The following is a 13,339-nucleotide window of genomic DNA, read 5'->3' on the forward strand; positions in this document are numbered from 1 at the left end:
GTGTAGCATTTTAACATCAATAAATCATTTCCTCACTAATTTAACAAGACTGTTATCATCAAGAAGCCTGTCAGACCTCTGTCAGCCTCCACTCTGCATCCTGCACTGTTTCTCCACCTGGTGGATCTGGAGGGAGATCTGCTGGATGGCAACACCACTTGGACAAACCACACTAGAGTTTGATGTAGTATTTTTAAGGGGACAGTTCATGAACACAGATGCCAGATATAATCTTCTGGGAATTCTCACACAGTCGGTTTTTCCACACAGTCAAATTAGCACAATGTACTCTTGGGTTAATCTGCAGTCATGGGTTCATCCAAGCAGAGACTCAAATGAATAACCTTCCACGCACAGCATATCATCCTAATCAAATCAGATTATAAGACAACCAGCAAGCAATCAGCTCAGCTCAACCTGTCCACTGCAGGGTTGGGGATTTACACTATAGACTATAAAGGCTATCATTCTTGCTGCTAGGGTTCAACCGCTACAGGCTTTTGAAGAATGACACCTATAGTGAGATTTTTTGAATGAAGATGTTGGTTATTCAATATCTTTAAATTTGACCATTTTCATATAAAAAAATGCAAGTATCCAGTAATTCCCACAGATTTTTCCCCATGTCAGTGTGACTGACAATATAAACTCTAATCTGAAACCCAGGCTAATGGAATCATTTGACCTATTCAATGATTTGTTGAAAATCTGAAATAGATCCTTTTCACAGAAAGATTTCTAATAAAACACTGAACAACTAAATGAATCAATAAAATGTGCAAAGGAAATAAACTGTTACTGCAGATTTGAGTCTTGCTCCCAGTGTAATATTGAGAAATGCTCAGACAGACTCTCTCTCTCTCTCTCTCTCTCTCTCTCTCTCTCTCTCTCTCTCTCTCTCTCTCTCTCTCTCTCTCTCTCTCTCTAAATCCATGGCCCACGGGCATACACACACTCGAAAATAAGATAGCCTACAGAAAGAAGAAATTTCCAAACAAAGAACTACTCTGTAACATGCGAAGAGTTGTACATAAAAGGCACTTTGAGAGGCTACAGTGGCTTTGAGCATAAAGCAGCTGGGCTCATTGAAACACGGCACAACACGTTATTAACTTAAAGACAAGTCAGCACTTCCACTGAACGGAAAGGTCACACAACACAACACAACACAACAGCCCTCCTATCTACGAGAAGGTGACTTACCTCTGAGAACAAAGCCCGACCTCCAGTCTCTTTCTGTAGTGTGACTTCAGGTACCACAGAGAGGAACATGTACGTCGCGTTATTCCCAAATGCTTTCCATCCGCGAGCTCCGGCCAAATAGAAAGTTCGCCTTCTTTTCCCGGCGCGTGTCGTCGCCTCCGAGCGAGGTGTTGTTCTGGAAGAGCGCGTGTGTCAGAAACGAGACATTATTTGGCGCAGTTGTTGTTTCTCTAGCCGCTCGTGCAGGTTTTCCTGTCCTCTGCTGCTCTGTTGCTTCCGTCTCGTCTCGAGCCATTTCAATGGACCCGGCTTATTTTACAGGGGCGGAGCTTGAGGCCCCCAGCAGTGTGTGTGTGTGTGTGTGTGTGTGTGTGTGTGTGTGTGTGTGTGTGTGTGTGTGTGTGTGTGTGTGTGTGCGTGTGCGTGTGCGTGTGCGTGTGCGTGTGCGTGTGCGTGCGTGCGTGCGTGCGTGCGTGTGAGAGAGAGAGAGAGAGAGAGAGAGAGAGAGAGAGAGAGAGAGAGAGAGCAGCCATTATGAACCTGTGTGAGCAGGATTGAAGTGATTTGCATCATGTACATGACAGACAGAGACAAACTGCTGTTCCCACATGTTGATCCATTACAACCCACACGCCCCCTTCACCTCCACATAGAGCTGCCTCTCTCTCTCTCTGACCACAATGACATATACGGCTCAGGACTCACGAGGAGATATGGTCAAGCAATCTTCTTTCACACACTGGTTTTGAAATTTGAAGACAAGAACAGTCCTTCTGTTTTCATGGAGAAATGTAGCCTAAGTACATGTAGAAAAAGATGGTCACTGAATGTCATCAGTGTGTGTGTCTGTCTCTTGTGTGTGTTTGTGTGTGCCTGTCTGTCTCTTGTGCGTGTGTGTGTGTATGTGTGCATCACTGATGATGTCACAATGCCTCTGACATCACTGATGATGTCACAATTTATGACATCACTGATATATATGTGTGTGACACACACATTTCCCTGTTAAGACTATAAACCTATGATCTGAGGATTAGACCCATGAATTCTCATCTCAGAATGGACTACCACCGTTTGTTTCCTGTTTGTTTCCCATTATGGTATTCAAGCGCCATCTTGTGTCCTTTAAAGGATATGACGTTATCACAATCTTTCATTTCACAGGAGAGCATCTACCCCAAAAAAAGAAAGAAAAAGTATAATAATAAAAAAAGCTCTGTAAAGTTTGTATGTATATGGAAATATGGACATTTCTGTATTATATATACCGTATATATATATATATATATATGTGTGTATATATGTATGTGTGTATATATATATATAAAAAATTGACGAAACATCTAGAAGGGAGGGTGCCCATCTGATGACCTGCTGTAGCCACTCAACTCTTGTCCAGTGGAGGTAGGCGGCCAAGTCCAGACTTGGCTCAGGGATGAGGATGCCCCTGCCTAGCACAGTCCCGCTGGTGCCTGAAAGGAGGAGGAAGGAGAGGAAAGAGCGATGCCACTGGCTCACAGATGGTGCAGGGCAGAGTACCTGTAAAGGTGGGCCAGTTGCGATGACCCTATCGTATTTTGCATATATATATATGTATATATATATATATATATATATATGTATATATATATATGTATATAAACTACCGTAAAACTACCATGAAACTACCGTATGTACAACAAAGTGCACAGAGTCTTAGCTTAGTGCCTCTCTCGTCTCTTGTCCATGTGTGCCATCATTCCAAAGTCATGTAGCCATTAACTGGCAAAAGGCAGAACCATGAAGCAGAACAGTTCTGGCATTAAACTGTTTAACAGAAGGATACAACTACGCCAGGGGTTTGTCCCAGGGTCCACCATCTCATAAAATGTTTGCTTTAAGATGTTTTATTACAGAAAGTGTATGAAACCCATGACCAAAATAGTCATACATTCTGTCATTGTGTTATGAATGGAATTAAAGTGAAAATGTATTATTTCCCTTTTTGCTGGGGACGTAGAGAGAGAGAGAGAGAGAGAAAATAGCTTATATTTGTACCGTTGCCAATGAACACATCTTAACCCATTGATACCTGATGCAGCATTTGTGTGTGTATCCCTTTAAGACCGCGAACCGCGTTAGTCTTAAAGGGATATACACGCAAATGCTGCATCAGGTATCAATGGGTTAATGGGATACTTCAGCATTTTGAATCCTACTTGGCTTTTGGCCTCGGCTACACCTTGATGACCTGAAGGAACCACTTCTTTATGTCAAACATGAAATAAATATCTAGCAGAAGACAATAAGGCCTTTGTTTGTAAAGACGCAGGTCTTCTCCTAATCAGCCCTTACATTTCAAGAGACATTGAAGTCTATCAAAGATCAAATTAGAGACAAATATTTTAAGTAACCCAAACATTTTATGTTAAAAAAGATATATACATACAGTGTATACAGAACAAAATATATACAGAAATAATATGAATATAATATATACACAATGTATACAGAACAAAATATAACCTGGCAATTATTTTTCTACAAAAAGAAATAATATATACAGAACAAAATATATTCAGAAATAATGGGAATATAATCTAATAATATAAGAAATTATATATACGGTATACAGGTTACAGAACAAAATAACCTGGCCATTTTCTCTACAAAACGGCTGATGACCCTGCAGCTGACCCTATGGCGCTGTAGGAGGCACGTCAGGCACAAATGTCTAGCAGGCAATAATTGCAAACACCAATTACATTTTCTCACTTGGACATATATACATGATATATATATATATATACAGTACATACACTCAAATTAAATACTGTAAGTACAGTCTGCAATCTGTAAAATGTTTAAGCATTGGAATGTGTGTCATCTGTATTCCTGCAAGAGTGACTCAACAAAAGCTGAAGTTAGGAGGGAAATAAAGAAAAAGACAAAAGAATATAATCCTATAAGTACAGCAGAGGTCACTGTATGCAGAGCATCTTAATAACTCTTCAAATCCTTCTATCTGTAATGTTTTTTCCATTGCCCAACAATTTTTTTAGTAACATTTAGAGCTTATAGAGACAAGTTTAGAGATTCAAGCTAAATCACCAACACCAGAAAACTCCACAACACCCTGCTCTTCTGGTTATGTTAGCAGTACAGCTTGTATCAACTTGGCTCATTCACCCGTCATTCATCCAGGTCCAAATGGAAAGTGAAACAGTTATTTGTTGGTAGGTTGACAGATTGATAGAGCATTCTTTCGCAATATTTGATTTGATTCAAGATAAGCTATATAAACCATTTTTGGGGGGAAGGGGGGGGGGGATTGAGAAACGTCACAATTCAATGAGTTGAGATCGACCCTGTCATTTTACAGTAGTTTTGCACCATGCTGAAATAATCTAGTAACAATATTGTACAAACATCTTGTAGCCAAACTGTAATAATCCCTTGGTCAAAGTAGTCACCATGCAAACTCTCAAACATTTGGCTGCATATACTCAGTAATAACTCTGTATGATTTGTTGCTACAACAAACCAGGAAACTGAATGCAACATTTTGTTGTACACTGTAACACCTCTGTGTGTCTGTGTGTGTGTGTGTAAAATTATACAGTATTATGAGTAGAGTATCCGAAAGCAGCAGTAGTGCATTTTTCAATCTTAACAAAAAGGTAGCTTCAGACAGTCCAGCAGTCAGACTGGTCAATGTGCATTCCAATTGATAACTCCTATAGAGTAGGAACAGGAGTATATAATGGGAGTATGAGTCCTACAGAGGAGGAGCTAGTTAGTAACCCTCCCTTACTTTATATTTTCCATCCTTAAAGTATGAGGTTCCAGACCGTACACATGCATTGATAACTGTTGTATAAAACCAATCCTACCCTGGAGGGTAGACTTGATTGAGACTGGTACTCTGTTTATGGCTCATTATCACAGTCAAGAAGGCCCTTTCCGGTAGCACTGCTATAACTCAAACATGCACAGGCATATCAGTATTACACTATTCTCAACCGCTAAAATACAATAATATCAATGATTCAACAGGTGGTTCCAGCAGTGGTCCTGGAGGAAGACAACTATATTGGCTCATGAGGGGGGGGGTCATAACCTGACGCTGCCAGATGGGGCGGTATTGAGTTCGCAACACCACTGTGAGCACAATAGACCCTTTTCACAGGGGCCAAGGCAGGGTAAACACAGGTGCAACCAAAACACTAATGAGGGTTTCCTACTTCCATGATTGGAATTAGGAAATCCTCATTAGTGTGTTGCTTGCAGTTGCACCTGTGTTATACATCCATGGTGTTTACCCTGCCTTTTTGGCACAAAATGGCCCCCGTGAAAAGGGTCCATACTGCCCCCGTCTGGCAGAGTCAGGCTGGGAAAGTCGTAGACGTGCTCATTGCTCAGCTCTCAACAGCAGTAGGTGTACAGCGCAGTGAGTCGCGGTGTACGGCACCAGTGTAAACACTCCCCCTTTCTGCTTCCTTAGTTAAATAAAAGCTTATATAGATTTTGTGTGAGTGTGTGTTACTTCATCATAGACTGGAAAAGAAGAATGTGGAGGTATAAGTTGCACCTACACACTACGGGTTAAAAACAGTTACAAATCCAGCGACAGTCTGCTGCGACTGGCATGTAGGGTGGCACAGTGGTCCACAGGGTGGGTTTGGTTGGGTTGAAGAGGCGGGGTAGCGGGCACACACAGGCGTTCGTACGCTGTGTCTGAAAGCTCCTTTTGCAAACTACCTACCAAAAAGTGCACAACAATCAGCCTCAACCCCATAATGCAGCGTACACCTCATTCATTCAAGCCGGTGTAGAAAATCAAATCAAATCTTGAATTGAAGGTAGAGTAGCATGAGCCTTCACACACAGCCACACACTCACACCTACAGCAGGCAGCAGGCTTGGAACATGGTAATTCCCGATGGGGAGGTGATGTGCAGGGAGACGCTCTCATTGGCCGAGACGAAGAGGACGCTGCCCCGCCTCAGGGTGATGTCAGAGAGGGCGGCGGCCTTCGATGGCCGTCGATGACCAGGAGGATATGCCGGCGCAGTCGACCGGAGACAAGGTGTACTGCTTGACTGAGGGCGGCACCTGGGATGGAGGCAGGAGAGACACATTCGCTTTTTTAACAGTTGCAATGTGCAACGTTTTGGGCATTAAAGGGATACGCCAACTTTTTGGGGAGTTTCGCCCATTTGCCATATCGCCCATACATAACTAAGATACACAATGCCTTTACCGTCACTCTCCGTGCAGTATACAGTGAGCTACAGTCATCCAGTTAGTTAGTATCGCCAATGAATTTGAGGAAATGGTACAACCGTTCAAAGTCACCAAAAACACACATTTCTAACAGCGCCAAAAAGCTCTATGTACATGTTGTGACTCGGGTACTCTATATTGATGTCTGAGGAAGGGCCTTGCCCGAAACGTCACTTTTTTGTGGTCGAATAAATATTTGGGAGCAGCTGCCAGTGTGCGGACTCTATTTTTATTACTTATCTGCACTTCGGTCCTGCACCTGGTTTTAACCCCTCACTGGATGTGCGTGCCTTTTTGTACTTTTTGTGACTCGGGTACTCACCACGAGATGACGAGATCACATTATGCCTAAGATCGGAATATTTCACGTCTTAAATCGACTATTTTACTTAACTCCGACTGTGACCTCATTCCAGGTAAGGTAATAATAGAAAATGCTGTTTACATGGCAGTGTCTTAATCAGAGTATTGACTTAATCGGGTTAAGATCGAATCATCAGCGTGAATGTAAACATATTCAATGATGTTCTCATCTCTAACCTTAACTCATTCAGGGCCAATGACGTCTTTGACGTGTTATCAGGAATAGCCCAGAGGGCCAATGACGTGTTTGACGTGTTTTTGTTTTTATTACTGCAGGGCGTAGTTCAAACACTTCCTCAGCCTGTGACATAGTATCAGGTCCCTAGCATCTAAGACAACACGTGAACAAACACATACCGCAGCTGTTGTTTTGAAATTGAGCAGGAGGAAAAGCAGAAAACGGATAAGGAGCTTGCCTTGTGCAGACAGGAGAAACGCCATTGAAACGCCCCTCGCGCGCTGCAGGAGCTGGTCGCTTTCCTGTGTGCCAGCCGGAGAAAACGGTAATCCAGAGATGCGTTTGATCATCGGAGGAATGAGGAAATGATCGATCAGAGGGGCGGTGAGGACGTGTTGAATAGCCAAGGGGAAAACGGGAACGATCAGGCAGGGAGGATACTAGGACAGGGAGACATGGACGACGACGGGTGGACCAGAACAAAACAAAATAAACACACAAGGCAGAAGCGGCAGTCACAGCAGCCCGCTGTCTGTTCTCAAGAGCTATTCAGTTGGTTCATGAAATCGCTGGGCTGCGTGCCCTCCAGTGTTGCTCCTGGCCAATCCCGGCGCCACAGGGCGTGGTTATTGCTTATCCTATGTGGGGTTAGAAATCACGCAACGAAGGGGGATCGTGTGTGTGTGTGTGTGTGTGTGTGTGTGTGTGTGTGTGTGTGTGTGTCTGTCGGTGTGTCTGTCTGTCTGTCTGTCTGTCTGTCTGTCTGTCTGTGTGTCTGTCTGTCTGCACACTCACTCACACTGCTGTATTGTTGAATGTAAAAAAAAAAGCACTTCATGTGTATATATATATATATATATATATATTTTTTTTCATTTGTGTCATAACGAATAGTATTTACCGTAAATTCCGGACTATAAGCCGCGGCTTTTTTCCCGTTTTTTGGCCCCTGCGGCTTATATAACGGTGCGTCTTATCTATGGATTTTTTCAGAAAAAAAAAAAAAAAAAAAAAAAAATCTCTCTTTTTTAGCACTCTTTCTAACTATAAATCCACTTCTGTTTTAATTTCCTCTCTTGCCCTCTTTTCACCACACCGCGGACACTGTGTGCACTGTAAAAATAAACAACGGTGGTGTTGTGTTATGTTGTTTTGTTGAAATGTTACGGTAATACGGTAAATGGGAGCTTCCTCAAACAGCCATCTCTTTCCCGACAATCCCCTCTGTGCGTGACCACTTACATATGGTAATTACGGTAAGCAAACGGCCACAAGCCCATCAACTCCCTCCCCCGACTACCAGGAGAAAATCACAAACTTCGGCGAATTCACACAAAGGAAGATCAAGGAATATTCCATCGAACCGGAGCAGATCATAAATATGGATGAAGTGCCTTTGACGTTCGACCTGCCACTCACTCGGACTGTTAACAAGAAGCGCCCTGGAGGATTCTTTCACCAAAAAAAAGCTTTGCTCGTTCTCGACAGCATGAGAACGAGCAGTAGATGATCATGAGGTGGTTTTTCAGACGTGTCGATATAGCAGTTTATCGCAAAAGTGTAATGGAAACACATTTTTCGCATTTGCACGTCATGTGACCCATATTATCCCTTGGAAAAGGAGCGGAAAATAAGTTTGGTAAGTAAGGTTCGATAGCCGTGTCAAAACCTCCGCAGCAAGTGGAAAACTTTGAAGCAACGCTACCTAGCAGAAAGACGAGTGTTGTGCAAAAGCGTAGCCGGGCAAATTAGATAATGTTTAATGGCAGAAATCGGTCCATGGTGACAGCAGGCTGCCTGTGTGCGCGCATTTGGCACAGCGGCGAGATGAGAGGATGAAAAGCACACACTGGTGCGGTGGTGCTGTCTGAAGTGAATACAGTGACTGTGAGTAGGCTAATACATTGCACACGTTTCAGGTGCAATTATAGAACCAAATCAGCCTTTTCCCCCCTCCATCTCTAAATCGGACCAGTTGTAGGCTATTAGGCTACCTTTTTTCCTCTGCCTGTCGCGCTGACTGCATTCACGCAGCCAGCAACATTTTGCGACTCATTTTCTTTTGAATTGATAATCAGGCTCGTTTATATGCATTGTAACTTCATGTTGGGATTTCCATTGACCATTGGTTGGATTTGAGCATGCAGGGGACGGGATATGGGGCAGATCCCCGTGCGTAATCACTGTGGCAGCTGCTGCAACGGGGAATCACTCAAACGCAACTTCAATGGAAACGCCTACAAGTCGCAATTGTACATTGTCGAAGTTGTAGAAATATCGCAATTCTTTTGCGAAAAACTGTAATGGAAACACAGCTATAGATGAAGAGGAGTTCGTTGGTTTTGAGTGACAATGAAGGAGAGAGGAGAGTGGTTGACGAAGCCACCCTGAACCTGTTCGTTTCCGACACTGAAGATGAGGACTTTGGTGGTTTCAGTACGCAGGAAGAAGAGGAAGACGAGCATTAGTGACTTGACTTCTCTGGTTACAGGTTTGCTGCACATATAGCCTATTGTTGTGTGATTTTGTCTGGGGATTAGTGACCTGACTTTTGTTTTGTTTTGTTGAAATGTTAATAAATGGGAGCTTCCCCAAACAGCCATCGCTTTCCCGACATTCCTCTCTGTGCACGAACCCTTTCATATGGTAATTAAACATCAAAACACCCGCGGCTTATAGACCGGTGCGGCTTATAGAAGAAAAAAATAGTCAATTTTGGTCCCGCGGCTTATACACCGGTGCGTCTTATAGTCCGGAATTTACGGTACATGTCTGATGTCAATACAGTTCAAAATAAAAGAATTGAGAGCGAGTTCTGCTTGAGAATGTGTATTTTACAGAAATTGCATTTTCTCCTGTTTGTCATCTCAGAGAGACCTATTGGGTGAAAACAGGGTGTATATAAATGGATATAAGTAGAGTACAGAACATGCTAAAAGCTCACTTTTTTTTTCCTGGTGAACCCAGAGACGTACATCTTCATTTTGAGGTATTGCAAATCACTCTGGTGCTAATAGATAATTTACTGTGGGTCTTGAAAGATGACCAACAATTATGAAAATCTTTGGCCTGTGCTAAATATTGGCAGTCCTAAACTGGCCATGAATGAGTTAAAGTTGTTTCATGAGCTCAAATCTCAAAACTTGGTGGTGCTGGTATTTCCCTTATTTTGTAAGAGTAAATGTTTATTTGAGTCAGAATAAGGATGAGACAAAGTCTCAATCTTCAGTTCTGAAAAATGAGGCCAATGTGGAAGTACAGTACAAACAACTGCAGTTCCTCGAATGGCCACTTGAGGCAGGCTAATTGTTACCGGCGTATGCCGAATCTGGCCCTGGCAGGCGGAGTCAGCAGTTGGCAAAAGAGTTGACAACACTGCAAGCCAGCTATATACTAACTAGGTTTTACCTAGTCTTGTTTTGGAATGACACTCGTACAGTGTCAAACTGCTGTTGTAATTGAGTGAGCTGACATGTATTACCTGTATCCTCATGACAGTGAAGTCTGGCACGGGGGGGTCGTATAGGGAGACACAGGGGTCCGAGGCGTCCTGGACGGACGGGAAGATCTTGGAGGCAGCGGGGGCGGGGCTGTAGTTCAGCATCTCACACAGCGTGTTCACATCCAGGTACTTGGGTGTCAGGCCGGCCCTCACCGTGTTGTCCGAGCACGCCATGCACTCGATACAGTCTAGGATGAGAGAGGGATGGATGGAGGGAAAAGGACGAGTGGCCACCCTCAAATGCTCAATGTGATGTTGAGTGAATTCCACTCGTTATTTCTGATGAAATGTTTTATCTACCTACTTTCCGTCAAGCTGCCCCATCTACTTCTACTTCAGTTAGTGATTTCCTACACTTCCCAACATGTCTTCTCACAACCTCCAGAGAACATTGAGAGAGCAGAAGACAACATGTTTGTTGAAAATCAGTGCTCTAGAAAGAAGTAGGGCTGTCAAAATTGGCCCAAAATCATATTTGAATATTCCCTCTAAACCAAACATATTTGTTCGAATAGATTTGAATACAAAAAATAAAAAATAAAAATAAATGTGTTCATGGCAAGGCAAACCAATACAACCAGAGAGCTATGGAAGGAAAGGAGGGCTTCGGCGTTCCTTAAAGTGAAAAAATGCTTACAGAAGGTGCTCTTTGGATGTTGGGTGTCACGGAAAAATAGAACTCTCCACTGAACTGAATAAAAGAAATGTCCAAAGACGAGAAAATATCTTTGTTGGTTTTTATTTATCACACAGAGTATAAAAGGTTGTCGCTGTTATGGTCGGGCCTGGCCTAAACCCAATATAATTTGCCTACTCTGCTTTCCTCCTTCTGAGATAATAACTAGGGCACTGCTAACCATTACCCTGATTGAGCTTGCATACTGCTAACCATTACCCTGATTGAGCTTGCATATTGTTTAATAGATAGCCCCACTACATTGGGGAAGGCATAGAGTTCATCAAAAAGGTTCCAAGGCACTCTTCTTCATTAAAAAGTTTTAATATAAGGCTAGTTCTTCATAGAACAGAATAAAACAGCCAACATGTTTCGGCCAAAAGGCCTTCTTCAGGGCTAGTTGCAAACAGGAAACAAGTCAGTAAAGGAAGCCTTAATAAGTTCAGCAAGCCTTAATGGCAATACTTAACAGCTGTTAGCTGGAAAAAAGTACATAATATTAACCACAAGAGGTCAACATGTCACATAAATACACTTACTGACCTTTGTTCTATATACAAAGAGACTCCTAGGCTAGAAAAGTACATACACCACAAAACAACAAACATCTATAATCATAATACGTTGTGAGACCAATAGAATAAGAAAATACATATATAATAATCATGATGCATAACCCTTGTAAACAAAAGGGGGGGGGGCTAGGGGGAAATAAAGCAGAGGAGAGGGCTACCAAATTCCTGAGGGGAGGATGTCTATAGGAAAGAAACCATATCTATAGCATCGTTCAGCCCTGGGGAACGTAAAGCCTGTAGTCTATGGATCCAGCGGCTTTCTAGCTGATTAAGGGCTTTCTCTCGATTTCCTCTTCTAGATGTGGACGGGACGTGATCTATAGCGACATGGACACAACATGGACTATGCTTTGGTTAAACATTTCAAAGCTAGCCATGCTGACTACTCTGTTTCCTTCACAGCCATCGCTATAGATCACGTCCCGGAGCTTGAATTTTTAATTTTTTGCCATGTTCTAACTGATTTTACTCTGATACAGTACATTTGTAATTGATTCTGACAGTTCTACAGCAATCTCACAGGTGTTGGCTAGCTTTTGAAAAAAATAATTTTCAGAAAATACCCTGTAGTTGTGGAGATATACTCAATTCAGTTCAGGCATGTCATTTTCGGCAGGTGAGCTGAAAAATAGGCTTAGGGGTTAACAGGTTAACTTTCTATCTCTACTGCCGTTTTGCCCCTGTTGAAGCTTGTTGCAATCTTCTCGGGAAGACGGATGGCAAAGGGGCTGCTTCTGACAGCTTAAAAGTACCCATCAGCTGCCTGCGAGACATCGCCCTGCACATCCAGCCAAACAAACAGCCTCCACTTCAAATGCATAGCAGGACTATTAGGTCATGGTGTCCTTTGTTCACTCTCCCTGAGCTTTGGTGACTAACCTAGCCAGGTGGTTTTCTGGGGGGGACTCATGGCACTGTGGACCAGTCTGTCTTTCAGTGAACGAGATTTTCTAAAAGAGATGAGGGGGGAGTTCCACACATATTTGTCTTAAAGCAGGGTCGCTTTGAAGGACATGCCAGTGTTTATTAACAATGTTTTTGATTTCCCCTCCAATAGAAGAGAACTCAGTGGAGAGGCAGAGGCGTGGGGCGGAGCAGCGCTTCGATTTAATGAGGAGGCTGGCTCTGTCGGTGCGCACAGCTCTCTGATACGCTGTGGTGATGTCTCTCTCCGTATAGCCTCTGTCACGGAAGCGTGTGGTCATGTCGCCTGCCTTCAGTTCGAATTGCTCCTTGGTACTGCAATTCCTTCTCAGTCGCAGAAACTGTCCTGTGGGAATGTTACTGATCAATTGTTTTGGGTGATGACTGTCCGCTCTGAGGAGAGTGTTTCTGCTGAGTGGTAGGCTGATTGAATGATCACCTCCCACTCTCCTCTATCCAATGAGAAATTAACATCTCATACTGGAGGCTTTTTAACTGCTGAATGTTTCTGCCTGTACTGTTTGACTCTGAAGAAGACGCTGTGTGCGTCAAAACGTCAGTGCTTTGTACCTATTAAATAATTTCTAGTGATTTCGTGTGCTCCAGTCCTCTCTTTGGGTTCAGTCTTTACTGAAGTGGCCCATTGAACCTTT

The sequence above is a fragment of the Poromitra crassiceps genome (genome assembly GCF_964638095.1).
Source record: "Poromitra crassiceps genome assembly, contig: HAP1_SCAFFOLD_97, whole genome shotgun sequence".
NCBI classification, from domain to species: Eukaryota; Metazoa; Chordata; class Actinopteri; order Beryciformes; family Melamphaidae; genus Poromitra; species Poromitra crassiceps.